Source organism: Teleopsis dalmanni, chromosome X (genome assembly GCF_002237135.1).
Source record: "Teleopsis dalmanni isolate 2A chromosome X, ASM223713v2, whole genome shotgun sequence".
In the NCBI taxonomy this organism is placed as follows: Eukaryota; Metazoa; Arthropoda; class Insecta; order Diptera; family Diopsidae; genus Teleopsis; species Teleopsis dalmanni.
This window is the reverse complement of record NC_051848.1, coordinates 99,091,085-99,106,235: the sequence shown is the minus strand read 5'-3', so window position 1 is coordinate 99,106,235 and position 15,151 is coordinate 99,091,085.

The window sequence follows — 15,151 nt, the reverse complement described above, 5'->3', positions numbered from 1 at the left end:
TTTTCTATTCACGTCTTACCACAGACTCAACAATCAACCATGAATAATCCTTAAGCATAGCAAACTGCCCATTATATACCCACATTTCGTCCCTTAATAACTTTTTCCATTCATTTTTCAGTAACTTTGTCGGGTAATCGATACTTTCATAATTTTCTTTTCACATACTTGTTTATGATTTCCTTCATTACGAAATATTCGTAATTTCTCTCCCTGTTTTCATAACTTTGCAACATTTTTTTCTTCTATATAAAAATGCTCTCAAACTTTCGTCTCATTGCATTTTGTTTTAAGTGAACAATTTATTAAATAAATCAAACCACAAAAAAAAACTATAATAAACTTACTAAATTTTGGAAAAGAATTATTTCTTTTGTAAGGTCCTATATATAAGAACGAACAAATCATGCAAGAAATAATGCCTCTACAAACAGAATAGTATTGAAATTCAACAATTAAAAATAAAAATATAATTAATTAATTCAATTATTCTATAGCTGGTTTATGATTTCGTTCTAATATAAACACAGCAAGTAAATTTGTTAATAAAACTTTCGTAGCAAAGTAACAAAAACTCCAGAAAAATGTGCGAACAAAAAAAGAGAAGTCGGCTTTGGGTCAGTTGGTTAAGGTACGCTGATACTGAGCTTCACATTTGGCTAAACCCGAATTCGATTCCAGGTACTTGCAGTATCAATAATAATTATTTATGAATAAATTAATACAAGAATTATTTCCAAGACCATGATGATGGGTATTTGGCAATACTCGAAACAGCTGCATGGTCAGCTAAAAATTCAATTAAATAAAATAATATAAAATGAATTTTTGTTGTTGTATTTCACTACTGTTCGAAAAAACCTCTTTAGGAAAAGAATTTTAAAAAAAGAAAAGAAAATGAAATGGAACCAATTTGGGACCAATTTAAAAATATTTTAATGGCGGTGGAATGAACTACGGTAACTATATTTGTATTGTTATTTTTTTCATCACTAACAACACAAGGAACTAAAACAACTGACATTTACCAGAGCGTATGAGTAACAATGAAAATTCCTTTAACCTTTAATTAAGGAAACCTGAAGTCAAATGCAGAAGGTTTGACCAGAAGGTTTGATTTTTCTAATTTCAAAATGATCACCAACTAACCTTAACTCGATACTTTCGGTTTAAGTACTAAGCTGTATGTAAGTTCATTTGTGTTGAAGTAGCTGCTTTGTATACCCCTCGCTGGTCAAAAACTAAAAAACTGATATTTTTTAGTAAGCTTTGTGAAGAAATAGAAATTAATATTCTTTAAAGAGATGCTCAAATAAGTCGAGCAGGAAAATATATGTAGTTAATGACAACTAACCGTTCAAAATCGGTGTCTAGTTGACTAAGTTGCAATTATTTCAGTAAATTATAAACATAATTGCAGTATTTTTATTTACATATATGCAAGAAAAAGTATTTACTGTAAATACATTCACGTCGAAACTCCGCACATTGAGCCTTTTAGATATACCCATTATTTGAAAAAAATTGCTCATATCATTATTTTCTTCAGAAAACAAAATTTTTGTGAACTTGTTTTAATCTCAGGCATATTAATCTTGTTCACTATACATTTTTAAAAATATAAATACATATATATGCCAGCGAAAGCTATTTTTAATTAGTAATATAAATTTTGTTTACTTCTAGTTCATTATTTTAGACAGATAAAATATATCAAGAAATTTGATCGACATTAATCATCTGTTGAAGTTAACTTAATCATTGTATGATTAAGTGGTTATTAGTCAGTAATAGTTAGTAGACTCTTTACCCGAATCCAGAGCTCCCGATTACCAAATAATTTTCGTATTACTTCAATTTGTTATAAGCAAGGTTTTCCCTGTTTACATTACATTAATAATTTACAATTATTAATGAATCACGTATATATAATAAATCTACTACATTATTATTGTTATTTGACACAAATGTAATTCTATCAAATTAGGTGTCATATATGTATACATATATAGTGTCGTATATCATGCAGATTATTCAATTCTTGCATTGTGCAAATTCAAAATGTTTGGCTTTAATTAGAGTGCCTTCGGGTGTTTTTGGTGAAAATAAATACGTAATCGACATAGAAACTATTACGTTAGTTAATATTAATTAAACTAAATCAGTATTCAATTTAAAAATTGGAGAAAATCCAAAATCTATAGAATATACGGCAGATTTATAAAAGAAAGTGTGTGTATATAATAGATGATATTCAAGAAAGTTAAAGTTCGTCAAATTTTAATGTCTTATTAATCTTCTAAGCCTCATCCCCTCTAAATAGTAAAACTTCTTTTGTTTTGTCATTGACGTGACAGAGACATACATACATACGATTTTATTTGTTACTCATTCAATAATTACAAAATACGCAGCCAGTCACATCATTCTATTCGTCCTTGTTCCGTTCGTCTAGTATAGTCCAAGGCATCTGTGGAACACTGTATCTAAGGTTCGGTCAACCGTCCGTGCTCGCATTGTTTAGCAGCTGTACTGAATGCGAGTCCCTTAATTCCACTCCAAATTAGTTTAGGGAATAGAAAAACACAAGCAGCAGCACAAATAATCGGGTTCGTAGTTTGATCTCCTTGAAATATTGGTCTGCAACCTGCTCCAGTAGCACAGCCGTCTGCGCATGCCACTGAAGTCGCTGTTAGTGCTGCTTCTATTGACATTTTAAATTGTTTATTAGAATCAAACGTTTAAAAAAATAAATCTTATTATCTTCTAGGTTTTCTAGGATGTTAACTGATATGAAAAATTTTTTATAATGTCAAATGACGTTTTCAAAATTTCAGGTATTTTCTCTCTACCTAGATTCAAATATTGAAATTGAAATTGAAATTGAATAAAATTGATGCAGACAACATATAAAAATCTGTTATTGAAACTCTGTTACCTGATCACGAATGGATAATGAATGACATACAGTAAAGGGTAAAGGGATAGCCTGACAGAGATTGATAATGTTAAAATTCAAAATCTCGACACGAGTATTCGCACTAACTCGCAACTATTATCAAAATTATCAAAATAATAATGAGAGGTTTCTGCAATTGTGTCTCAAATTTGTGTCAAATTTGTATAAAATTTTCAAGCAAATGGTGTATTCAAAGTCAGTCAAAGTCAATGATTATAATAATAATTTCGAGAAAAGGCTGAAATGAATTAGTCCACTTTTGTTATATGTTAGGTGATATTAATAAATATTAAAGAAATAGAAGTTAGAACGAGATGAGCTAACACATCGCCGATTTCAGCACGCAAAAGTTGACTGATGAATATAACAACCAGAATCAGAAACAAGAGGAGTTCTTCAGAAGCAAGAAAGCAAGTGATAAGACTTTATTGATCTTACGTAAGTGCTCCTGATTCACGGACCATTTGGTTAAGCATTTAGATACAAATGAGATAGATAAAATTATGAATATGTATTATGTATTATTCTGAAGAACTAACAGCTAGTTTCAATTACAGAAGAATTTCGTGGAGGACCTTTAAATCCGTCGTAAATTTATCTTAATAAGTCACTATAAATTTGGTTCATTTTCAGAAGTTCTTGATATTTGTTTTAAAATATTTTATGCGTTTGTTTGGAGTATCACATACTTTGCGAATCTCTTTGAACTTTTACTTTGCAGCAGTTCCGCAAAATTAGAAGTGGACAAATCTTGCCTTTGCAATTTTTGTATTATTATATTAAGCTATATATGGTTCAGTCTTTGTAGAAAAAAAGAGTCTGATTGAAGATTTCTCCTCTTTTCATAAAAATGCACATTTCTTATAAAAATAATCAAATTTGTGTTCTGTGACTTGTATGTTGGGAACGTACTACATATTTCTGCTATATAGTAGTAAGTTGTTTCATTCTAAAATTAACAAAAATTAATTTCGACAGCTGGGAAGAATTAAGTTATTAATTTGTTTCGGTCCCTGTGGTTCGAAGTGAGCGTAATCGCTTTAAAAACATATTCATATGAAATAGGTCATATGAATATTGGTATTCATATGAAATACAAAGAACAATAAAAAAATAATAGTCCTCTCACTATCATTCTTTAATATATGAAATATTTTTGGATTACGAGCAGAATAACTCTCATAATATATTTTTACGACTACAATACGATACTCCAATAATGAAATGAAAACATATTCTTCACACAACTCACTGAAAATGCTTTCAGATTTTTATAAATACGGAAACGGAATATATTTAAGTTGACTATCAGCGAGAAGAGTCCAACGATATTAATGAAGAAGTATCTGTATTTGCATACTTTTATAAATTGCAAGTCAACTGATCAATTTCAATCAATTTCACATAAAACTTATAAAAACGGTCATATGCTATTATTGAGCAGCTGCCAATCCTAATATAATCACTCTCACTCAGTAATTATCAAAGCTTAATTTTAAGTTTATCAAAAATTTTATTTTATAACATCGTTTATGGTGTGGATAAGCATTGCCAAGCATAAAAACATTTCTTACATCAAAATTTTGTAATATACTTTGACAAATAAATTCTGGATTTTCATCTGAATTTGATTTGAAATACACAAATAAAACATGTTTAGTCTTTTACTTTTTTTATTGTATATCTGTTAACAAATCTGTTAAAAAATCTTATGAAATTAAAATTTACTGGTTAACGGTTTTGCTATTCTAAGAAAACTAAATTTAAGCTGGCAACACTTATTGAAAAAACACGATAATAATTGATTTCAGCATCTTCTACTCTGTCACCCAAGATATTCGTAAAGTGTTATATATTTTATTATTGCTTTTATTTCTGTGGACAAAAAGAAAAAAACAGCAATAGAATACCGCGAATACGGCTATTATTAAAAAAATATATTCTATTGACTTAGTATGAATTTGGAATCTTCGTATTAGGAATGAAAAAATGGTGCAGTTTTGTAGCACTTTTTGTGTGATACTTGTAGAGAAGTAAAAGTTAGCCGATGATTGTTCGTTAACCTCAGTAGTCTAGTGGTTAGCAACTCTAACCACTGCCACTGGGGCCCAAGTTCAAATCCCGCTAAGGGCAAACGGTTAATATACAATTTCAAATTAATACAAGTTTAAATCACTAGTCATCGTAGCACGTACGGAAAAAAAATTTTTCTTAATTAAGTGAAAATTTTTTATATATTACATTATTACCTATAACAGATGTGTATACTCACGCTTTGCTACAACATTTTATTTCAAAGTTGTGCTTTTATTTTATTTATATATATGTTGGGCAAGCCAAATAAGGAATACCACACAGCAAAAGAACGCTTAATAACTAAAGTATATAGAAATTACTATCTAGATGGATACTGGTTCTTTATTCTGTAATTCTTACCGATGCGAGAAATTCCTTTAATTAGGATTAAAATATGTCTCATTGAACTTGGAATTTTTGTTGTTTTTGGTGCATTGGGTGCGAAATACACCCTATATATCTTAAGTGTTCGTCCAAAACATTGTCCGCATTTTCATCTGATATATGACAGCTACCATCTCCAACTTCATTTGTGGTCGCTCAAAATGACTCCGTGGACCTTTTTACTATTTTTTGGAATAACTTTAAATTTATATATGTACCGCGTTTAATATTTATTTTATACAGAAATAAAATGAAATTTCAGATTAAGATATGTTTCGTTTGAAAAATGTTACTTTGTAAATAGTATCAGTTTTTATATTTTATTTCTGGCACTGCTTTATGGTTTGTCTGGTTGCTTACGGGATCTTCTGTTATGCCTATAGATGAGCTGATTCTATAGATAATGTAAAAATCTTTCTGATAGTGCTTAAGTAGTAAAATTAAAAACAAATGAATTATTATTTCTCATTATTTGAGATATTATATAAATCAGCTTTCAACGTATGAAGGACTTTTCAAAAATGTGTATTTTTAGTGGATTCGCCTATTGGCAGTTGCATGTATTAGAAGGACAATATAACATAAGACTTTTACATTATCAGAAGAATGCATTTATCAATGTAGCGAATGGGCTTCGAGCACATAAATGTCTATCAAATGGATTATGATGACATTTTAACGAATTGTAATTTTAGTCGGGTATCCTGTTTTGCTAATTCATCTAAAAGAAATGGTAATCAGACGATGAAAGGTCCTGCCTAAATGGTGGATGCCTCAAAACAACCCCGGAAAGTTCCTTCAATTTGTTTTGTGGCATCAAAGATGTGTGCGGTCTGGTATTATCATAGTCGATCAACATGTCTTTTTTAGAAGCGAATTTTGGTCGCATTTCTTCAATACCTATGTTCTTCCAAGCGAAGCAATTGGATTATCGCCTTAGTAGTTGGAGTAACTCTCCAACTGGATTATAAAATTAATCACTGGAGACTTGAAAATTTTAATTTGCGTTTCAGTATTCTATTTAATTATTTCAATCAAAAGATAGAATTAAGGGTTTATGACAAAAAATTAATTTTATAATTATCTTCATTTGAAATGTTTTGATATTACCAAAGGTTGGTGTGCCAGTACTACTTCTAAAATGTAAAGACGTACTTCTAACTGGGTCCATTAAGATTGTGACTCGAAGTTTTGTCTCCCCTGGGCGTAACTCCAGTTACTAGAGCCATTGTTCAGGTAATGGGTTTTGATCGTATTTGAATTTTATCCCGCTAATTGATATGTGATAGCACACGCCTAATTAGTTTCCATAGTTTTTTAGCAAACCGGTGATAGTATAAATCACCGACGACTTTGGATCTGGATAAGAATCCATCATAAAAGAAAAATTAATCAACCTAAGTTCTCACATATTTTTAGTCTATACTTATAAAACTTTTTATTATACAAGCGGTTTTGCTTTTGCTTTTGCTTTTGCTTTTGCTTTTGCCTTGTGACTGTCGTGTCCGTGTTTGGGACCTATTTTAGCGACAGTATCTGTTCCATTTTAATGGCTGAAGTAAACTCAAGAGTATACCATAATTTTTAAAACTAGGTTGTGTTTTTAATAAAAAAAAAAAGATACATAAAATTCGGTAGTTGACACTGCTTCAATAGCACACACTGTTGAGGTGTAGCTTTAAAGCGATTCTTTAATGCAGATGTTGTCACAAATTTCACGACCTTAATCAGGGATTTTGTGAGGAAACGTATCTTAAGGAGTACAATAAGTTTGAAAAATTCCCTTCCTCTCCTTAATCATTAGCAGTCAGCATTATATCTTTTATATTACGTTCAAACGAAATATTATTTCATTATATGATGAGTTATATTTCAAACTTTTAGATTTAATGAAAAATTGCTGTTTCATTCGCAATTGTTGAATCGTTTCACTACGTGGCACAGTGAGAATATTGTTACCTGCCTGATAACCGGTTAGTCGACTTATCAGCTAATACCGTTGAATGACGGTTTTCTTGTCTGTAACTGATTGGTAATATATCACACTATCTGAGGATTTTTAGTTCGTTCAGATTTATCCTTAAACACAAGTTATTAGTTATTACCTGCCCTTTACATCGCATTCAATTTCTACTTCAAAGGCAAAGTTTTTTCATAAAATGCTACTATTTTAATTGCTCTTTTAATAACTGTTATGACTGAAATAATCGACAAAAGAAAATATACCGAATTAACTCTAGTTAGTATTTTCGTCGATGAAACAACATCGTTAACCGAATTAGGAATAAAAAATGCTTTTAAATATGATCATCTCAGAAAGTACTAGTTACTGAAGACAGAATGAACTTATTGTGCCAGCCATGATGATGTAGGTATAGTGGTTCCAGATGCTTTGCATGACAGCGTGGCAGGTTGACTACACATCGAATTAAGGAAAGTCATTTTTAAGCTATTATTTAAGCTAACACCAATAAAGATTGTTTAACTTTCTCCCTGTCAGTATGGTTAGTATGATCCTGTCGGTCGGTTTAAGTCTACCCTCCCTATCGCATCCTATCAACCTTAATGTGATTCAAAACACTATTTTTTTTACGACTCCCTTATCCAACCTATATAACCTATCGCCTATCGCCTGTCGCCCATCGCCTATCGCCTGTCGCCTGTCACCTGCCCTCTTCAGTCCACGCTGTCTAATTTATTTCAAGTCTGCATATGTAGCCTTACAAATACCTCTTGTAAGCTTCTTATTTTCTATTCACGTCTTACCACAGACTCAACAATCAACCATGAATAATCCTTAAGCATAGCAAACTGCCCATTATATACCCACATTTCGTCCCTTAATAACTTTTTCCATTCATTTTTCAGTAACTTTGTCGGGTAATCGATACTTTCATAATTTTCTTTTCACATACTTGTTTATGATTTCCTTCATTACGAAATATTCGTAATTTCTCTCCCTGTTTTCATAACTTTGCAACATTTTTTTCTTCTATATAAAAATGCTCTCAAACTTTCGTCTCATTGCATTTTGTTTTAAGTGAACAATTTATTAAATAAATCAAACCACAAAAAAAAACTATAATAAACTTACTAAATTTTGGAAAAGAATTATTTCTTTTGTAAGGTCCTATATATAAGAACGAACAAATCATGCAAGAAATAATGCCTCTACAAACAGAATAGTATTGAAATTCAACAATTAAAAATAAAAATATAATTAATTAATTCAATTATTCTATAGCTGGTTTATGATTTCGTTCTAATATAAACACAGCAAGTAAATTTGTTAATAAAACTTTCGTAGCAAAGTAACAAAAACTCCAGAAAAATGTGCGAACAAAAAAAGAGAAGTCGGCTTTGGGTCAGTTGGTTAAGGTACGCTGATACTGAGCTTCACATTTGGCTAAACCCGAATTCGATTCCAGGTACTTGCAGTATCAATAATAATTATTTATGAATAAATTAATACAAGAATTATTTCCAAGACCATGATGATGGGTATTTGGCAATACTCGAAACAGCTGCATGGTCAGCTAAAAATTCAATTAAATAAAATAATATAAAATGAATTTTTGTTGTTGTATTTCACTACTGTTCGAAAAAACCTCTTTAGGAAAAGAATTTTAAAAAAAGAAAAGAAAATGAAATGGAACCAATTTGGGACCAATTTAAAAATATTTTAATGGCGGTGGAATGAACTACGGTAACTATATTTGTATTGTTATTTTTTTCATCACTAACAACACAAGGAACTAAAACAACTGACATTTACCAGAGCGTATGAGTAACAATGAAAATTCCTTTAACCTTTAATTAAGGAAACCTGAAGTCAAATGCAGAAGGTTTGACCAGAAGGTTTGATTTTTCTAATTTCAAAATGATCACCAACTAACCTTAACTCGATACTTTCGGTTTAAGTACTAAGCTGTATGTAAGTTCATTTGTGTTGAAGTAGCTGCTTTGTATACCCCTCGCTGGTCAAAAACTAAAAAACTGATATTTTTTAGTAAGCTTTGTGAAGAAATAGAAATTAATATTCTTTAAAGAGATGCTCAAATAAGTCGAGCAGGAAAATATATGTAGTTAATGACAACTAACCGTTCAAAATCGGTGTCTAGTTGACTAAGTTGCAATTATTTCAGTAAATTATAAACATAATTGCAGTATTTTTATTTACATATATGCAAGAAAAAGTATTTACTGTAAATACATTCACGTCGAAACTCCGCACATTGAGCCTTTTAGATATACCCATTATTTGAAAAAAATTGCTCATATCATTATTTTCTTCAGAAAACAAAATTTTTGTGAACTTGTTTTAATCTCAGGCATATTAATCTTGTTCACTATACATTTTTAAAAATATAAATACATATATATGCCAGCGAAAGCTATTTTTAATTAGTAATATAAATTTTGTTTACTTCTAGTTCATTATTTTAGACAGATAAAATATATCAAGAAATTTGATCGACATTAATCATCTGTTGAAGTTAACTTAATCATTGTATGATTAAGTGGTTATTAGTCAGTAATAGTTAGTAGACTCTTTACCCGAATCCAGAGCTCCCGATTACCAAATAATTTTCGTATTACTTCAATTTGTTATAAGCAAGGTTTTCCCTGTTTACATTACATTAATAATTTACAATTATTAATGAATCACGTATATATAATAAATCTACTACATTATTATTGTTATTTGACACAAATGTAATTCTATCAAATTAGGTGTCATATATGTATACATATATAGTGTCGTATATCATGCAGATTATTCAATTCTTGCATTGTGCAAATTCAAAATGTTTGGCTTTAATTAGAGTGCCTTCGGGTGTTTTTGGTGAAAATAAATACGTAATCGACATAGAAACTATTACGTTAGTTAATATTAATTAAACTAAATCAGTATTCAATTTAAAAATTGGAGAAAATCCAAAATCTATAGAATATACGGCAGATTTATAAAAGAAAGTGTGTGTATATAATAGATGATATTCAAGAAAGTTAAAGTTCGTCAAATTTTAATGTCTTATTAATCTTCTAAGCCTCATCCCCTCTAAATAGTAAAACTTCTTTTGTTTTGTCATTGACGTGACAGAGACATACATACATACGATTTTATTTGTTACTCATTCAATAATTACAAAATACGCAGCCAGTCACATCATCCTATTCGTCCTTGTTCCGTTCGTCTAGTATAGTCCAAGGCATCTGTGGAACACTGTATCTAAGGTTCGGTCAACCGTCCGTGCTCGCATTGTTTAGCAGCTGTACTGAATGCGAGTCCCTTAATTCCACTCCAAATTAGTTTAGGGAATAGAAAAACACAAGCAGCAGCACAAATAATCAGGTTCGTAGTTTGATCTCCTTGAAATATTGGTCTGCAACCTGCTCCAGTAGCACAGCCGTCTGCGCATGCCACTGAAGTCGCTGTTAGTGCTGCTTCTATTGACATTTTAAATTGTTTATTAGAACCAAACGTTTAAAAAAATAAATCTTATTATCTTCTAGGTTTTCTAGGATGTTAACTGATATGAAAAATTTTTTATAATGTCAAATGACGTTTTCAAAATTTCAGGTATTTTCTCTCTACCTAGATTCAAATATTGAAATTGAAATTGAAATTGAATAAAATTGATGCAGACAACATATAAAAATCTGTTATTGAAACTCTGTTACCTGATCACGAATGGATAATGAATGACATACAGTAAAGGGTAAAGGGATAGCCTGACAGAGATTGATAATGTTAAAATTCAAAATCTCGACACGAGTATTCGCACTAACTCGCAACTATTATCAAAATTATCAAAATAATAATGAGAGGTTTCTGCAATTGTGTCTCAAATTTGTGTCAAATTTGTATAAAATTTTCAAGCAAATGGTGTATTCAAAGTCAGTCAAAGTCAATGATTATAATAATAATTTCGAGAAAAGGCTGAAATGAATTAGTCCACTTTTGTTATATGTTAGGTGATATTAATAAATATTAAAGAAATAGAAGTTAGAACGAGATGAGCTAACACATCGCCGATTTCAGCACGCAAAAGTTGACTGATGAATATAACAACCAGAATCAGAAACAAGAGGAGTTCTTCAGAAGCAAGAAAGCAAGTGATAAGACTTTATTGATCTTACGTAAGTGCTCCTGATTCACGGACCATTTGGTTAAGCATTTAGATACAAATGAGATAGATAAAATTATGAATATGTATTATGTATTATTCTGAAGAACTAACAGCTAGTTTCAATTACAGAAGAATTTCGTGGAGGACCTTTAAATCCGTCGTAAATTTATCTTAATAAGTCACTATAAATTTGGTTCATTTTCAGAAGTTCTTGATATTTGTTTTAAAATATTTTATGCGTTTGTTTGGAGTATCACATACTTTGCGAATCTCTTTGAACTTTTACTTTGCAGCAGTTCCGCAAAATTAGAAGTGGACAAATCTTGCCTTTGCAATTTTTGTATTATTATATTAAGCTATATATGGTTCAGTCTTTGTAGAAAAAAAGAGTCTGATTGAAGATTTCTCCTCTTTTCATAAAAATGCACATTTCTTATAAAAATAATCAAATTTGTGTTCTGTGACTTGTATGTTGGGAACGTACTACATATTTCTGCTATATAGTAGTAAGTTGTTTCATTCTAAAATTAACAAAAATTAATTTCGACAGCTGGGAAGAATTAAGTTATTAATTTGTTTCGGTCCCTGTGGTTCGAAGTGAGCGTAATCGCTTTAAAAACATATTCATATGAAATAGGTCATATGAATATTGGTATTCATATGAAATACAAAGAACAATAAAAAAATAATAGTCCTCTCACTATCATTCTTTAATATATGAAATATTTTTGGATTACGAGCAGAATAACTCTCATAATATATTTTTACGACTACAATACGATACTCCAATAATGAAATGAAAACATATTCTTCACACAACTCACTGAAAATGCTTTCAGATTTTTATAAATACGGAAACGGAATATATTTAAGTTGACTATCAGCGAGAAGAGTCCAACGATATTAATGAAGAAGTTATACTGTATTTGCATACTTTATAAATTTGCAAGTCACTGTCAATTTCAATCAATTTCCATAAACTGTATAAAAACGGTTCATATGCGATAGTTGAGCAGTGCCAATCTACTATAATCCTCTCACATCAGTATTATAAAGCTAAATTTTAAGTATTATCAAATAATTTATTTTATAAACATCGTTATATGGCTGTGATAAGCATTGCAAGCATAAACATTTCTTTACATCAAAATTTTTGTTATTACTTTGACAAATAATTTGTATTTTTCATGTGAATTTGATTTGAATTTCCCAAATAAAATGTTGTCTTTACTTTTTTTATTGTATATCTGTTAACAATCTGTTAAAAATTTATGAAATTAAATTACTGTTACGGTTTTAGTTCTAAGAACTACATTTAAGTCGGCCATTATTGAAAAAACGATATAATGGGTTCAGCTCTTCTACTCTGTCACCCAGTATTGTTACAAGTGTTATATATTTTATATTGCTTTTATTTCTGGTGGAATAAGAAAAACAAGCATTAGCTTTTACCGCGATCGGCTTTATTAAAAAATATATTTCTATTGACTTGTATGGGATTTGGAATTCGATATTAGGATGAAAAACAATGGTGCGTTGCTAGCACCTTTTTGTGTGTCTTGTTAGAGAGTAAGTTCGCGATGTTGTTACGTTACTCAGTGTATTTGTAGAACTCTAACCACTGCCACTGGGGCCCAAGTTCAAATCCCGCTAAGGGCAAACGGTTAATATACAATTTCAAATTAATACAAGTTTAAATCACTAGTCATCGTAGCACGTACGGAAAAAAAATTTTTCTTAATTAAGTGAAAATTTTTTATATATTACATTATTACCTATAACAGATGTGTATACTCACGCTTTGCTACAACATTTTATTTCAAAGTTGTGCTTTTATTTTATTTATATATATGTTGGGCAAGCCAAATAAGGAATACCACACAGCAAAAGAACGCTTAATAACTAAAGTATATAGAAATTACTATCTAGATGGATACTGGTTCTTTATTCTGTAATTCTTACCGATGCGAGAAATTCCTTTAATTAGGATTAAAATATGTCTCATTGAACTTGGAATTTTTGTTGTTTTTGGTGCATTGGGTGCGAAATACACCCTATATATCTTAAGTGTTCGTCCAAAACATTGTCCGCATTTTCATCTGATATATGACAGCTACCATCTCCAACTTCATTTGTGGTCGCTCAAAATGACTCCGTGGACCTTTTTACTATTTTTTGGAATAACTTTAAATTTATATATGTACCGCGTTTAATATTTATTTTATACAGAAATAAAATGAAATTTCAGATTAAGATATGTTTCGTTTGAAAAATGTTACTTTGTAAATAGTATCAGTTTTTATATTTTATTTCTGGCACTGCTTTATGGTTTGTCTGGTTGCTTACGGGATCTTCTGTTATGCCTATAGATGAGCTGATTCTATAGATAATGTAAAAATCTTTCTGATAGTGCTTAAGTAGTAAAATTAAAAACAAATGAATTATTATTTCTCATTATTTGAGATATTATATAAATCAGCTTTCAACGTATGAAGGACTTTTCAAAAATGTGTATTTTTAGTGGATTCGCCTATTGGCAGTTGCATGTATTAGAAGGACAATATAATATAAGACTTTTACATTATCAGAAGAATGCATTTATCAATGTAGCGAATGGGCTTCGAGCACATAAATGTTTATCAAATGGATTATGATGACATTTTAACGAATTGTAATTTTAGTCGGGTATCCTGTTTTGCTAATTCATCTAAAAGAAATGGTAATCAGACGATGAAAGGTCCTGCCTAAATGGTGGATGCCTCAAAACAACCCCGGAAAGTTCCTTCAATTTGTTTTGTGGCATCAAAGATGTGTGCGGTCTGGTATTATCATAGTCGATCAACATGTCTTTTTTAGAAGCGAATTTTGGTCGCATTTCTTCAATACCTATGTTCTTCCAAGCGAAGCAATTGGATTATCGCCTTAGTAGTTGGAGTAACTCTCCAACTGGATTATAAAATTAATCACTGGAGACTTGAAAATTTTAATTTGCGTTTCAGTATTCTATTTAATTATTTCAATCAAAAGATAGAATTAAGGGTTTATGACAAAAAATTAATTTTATAATTATCTTCATTTGAAATGTTTTGATATTACCAAAGGTTGGTGTGCCAGTACTACTTCTAAAATGTAAAGACGTACTTCTAACTGGGTCCATTAAGATTGTGACTCGAAGTTTTGTCTCCCCTGGGCGTAACTCCAGTTACTAGAGCCATTGTTCAGGTAATGGGTTTTGATCGTATTTGAATTTTATCCCGCTAATTGATATGTGATAGCACACGCCTAATTAGTTTCCATAGTTTTTTAGCAAACCGGTGATAGTATAAATCACCGACGACTTTGGATCTGGATAAGAATCCATCATAAAAGAAAAATTAATCAACCTAAGTTCTCACATATTTTTAGTCTATACTTATAAAACTTTTTATTATACAAGCGGTTTTGCTTTTGCTTTTGCTTTTGCTTTTGCCTTGTGACTGTCGTGTCCGTGTTTGGGACCTATTTTAGCGACAGTATCTGTTCCATTTTAATGGCTGAAGTAAACTCAAGAGTATACCATAATTTTTAAAACTAGGTTGTGTTTTTAATAAAAAAAAAA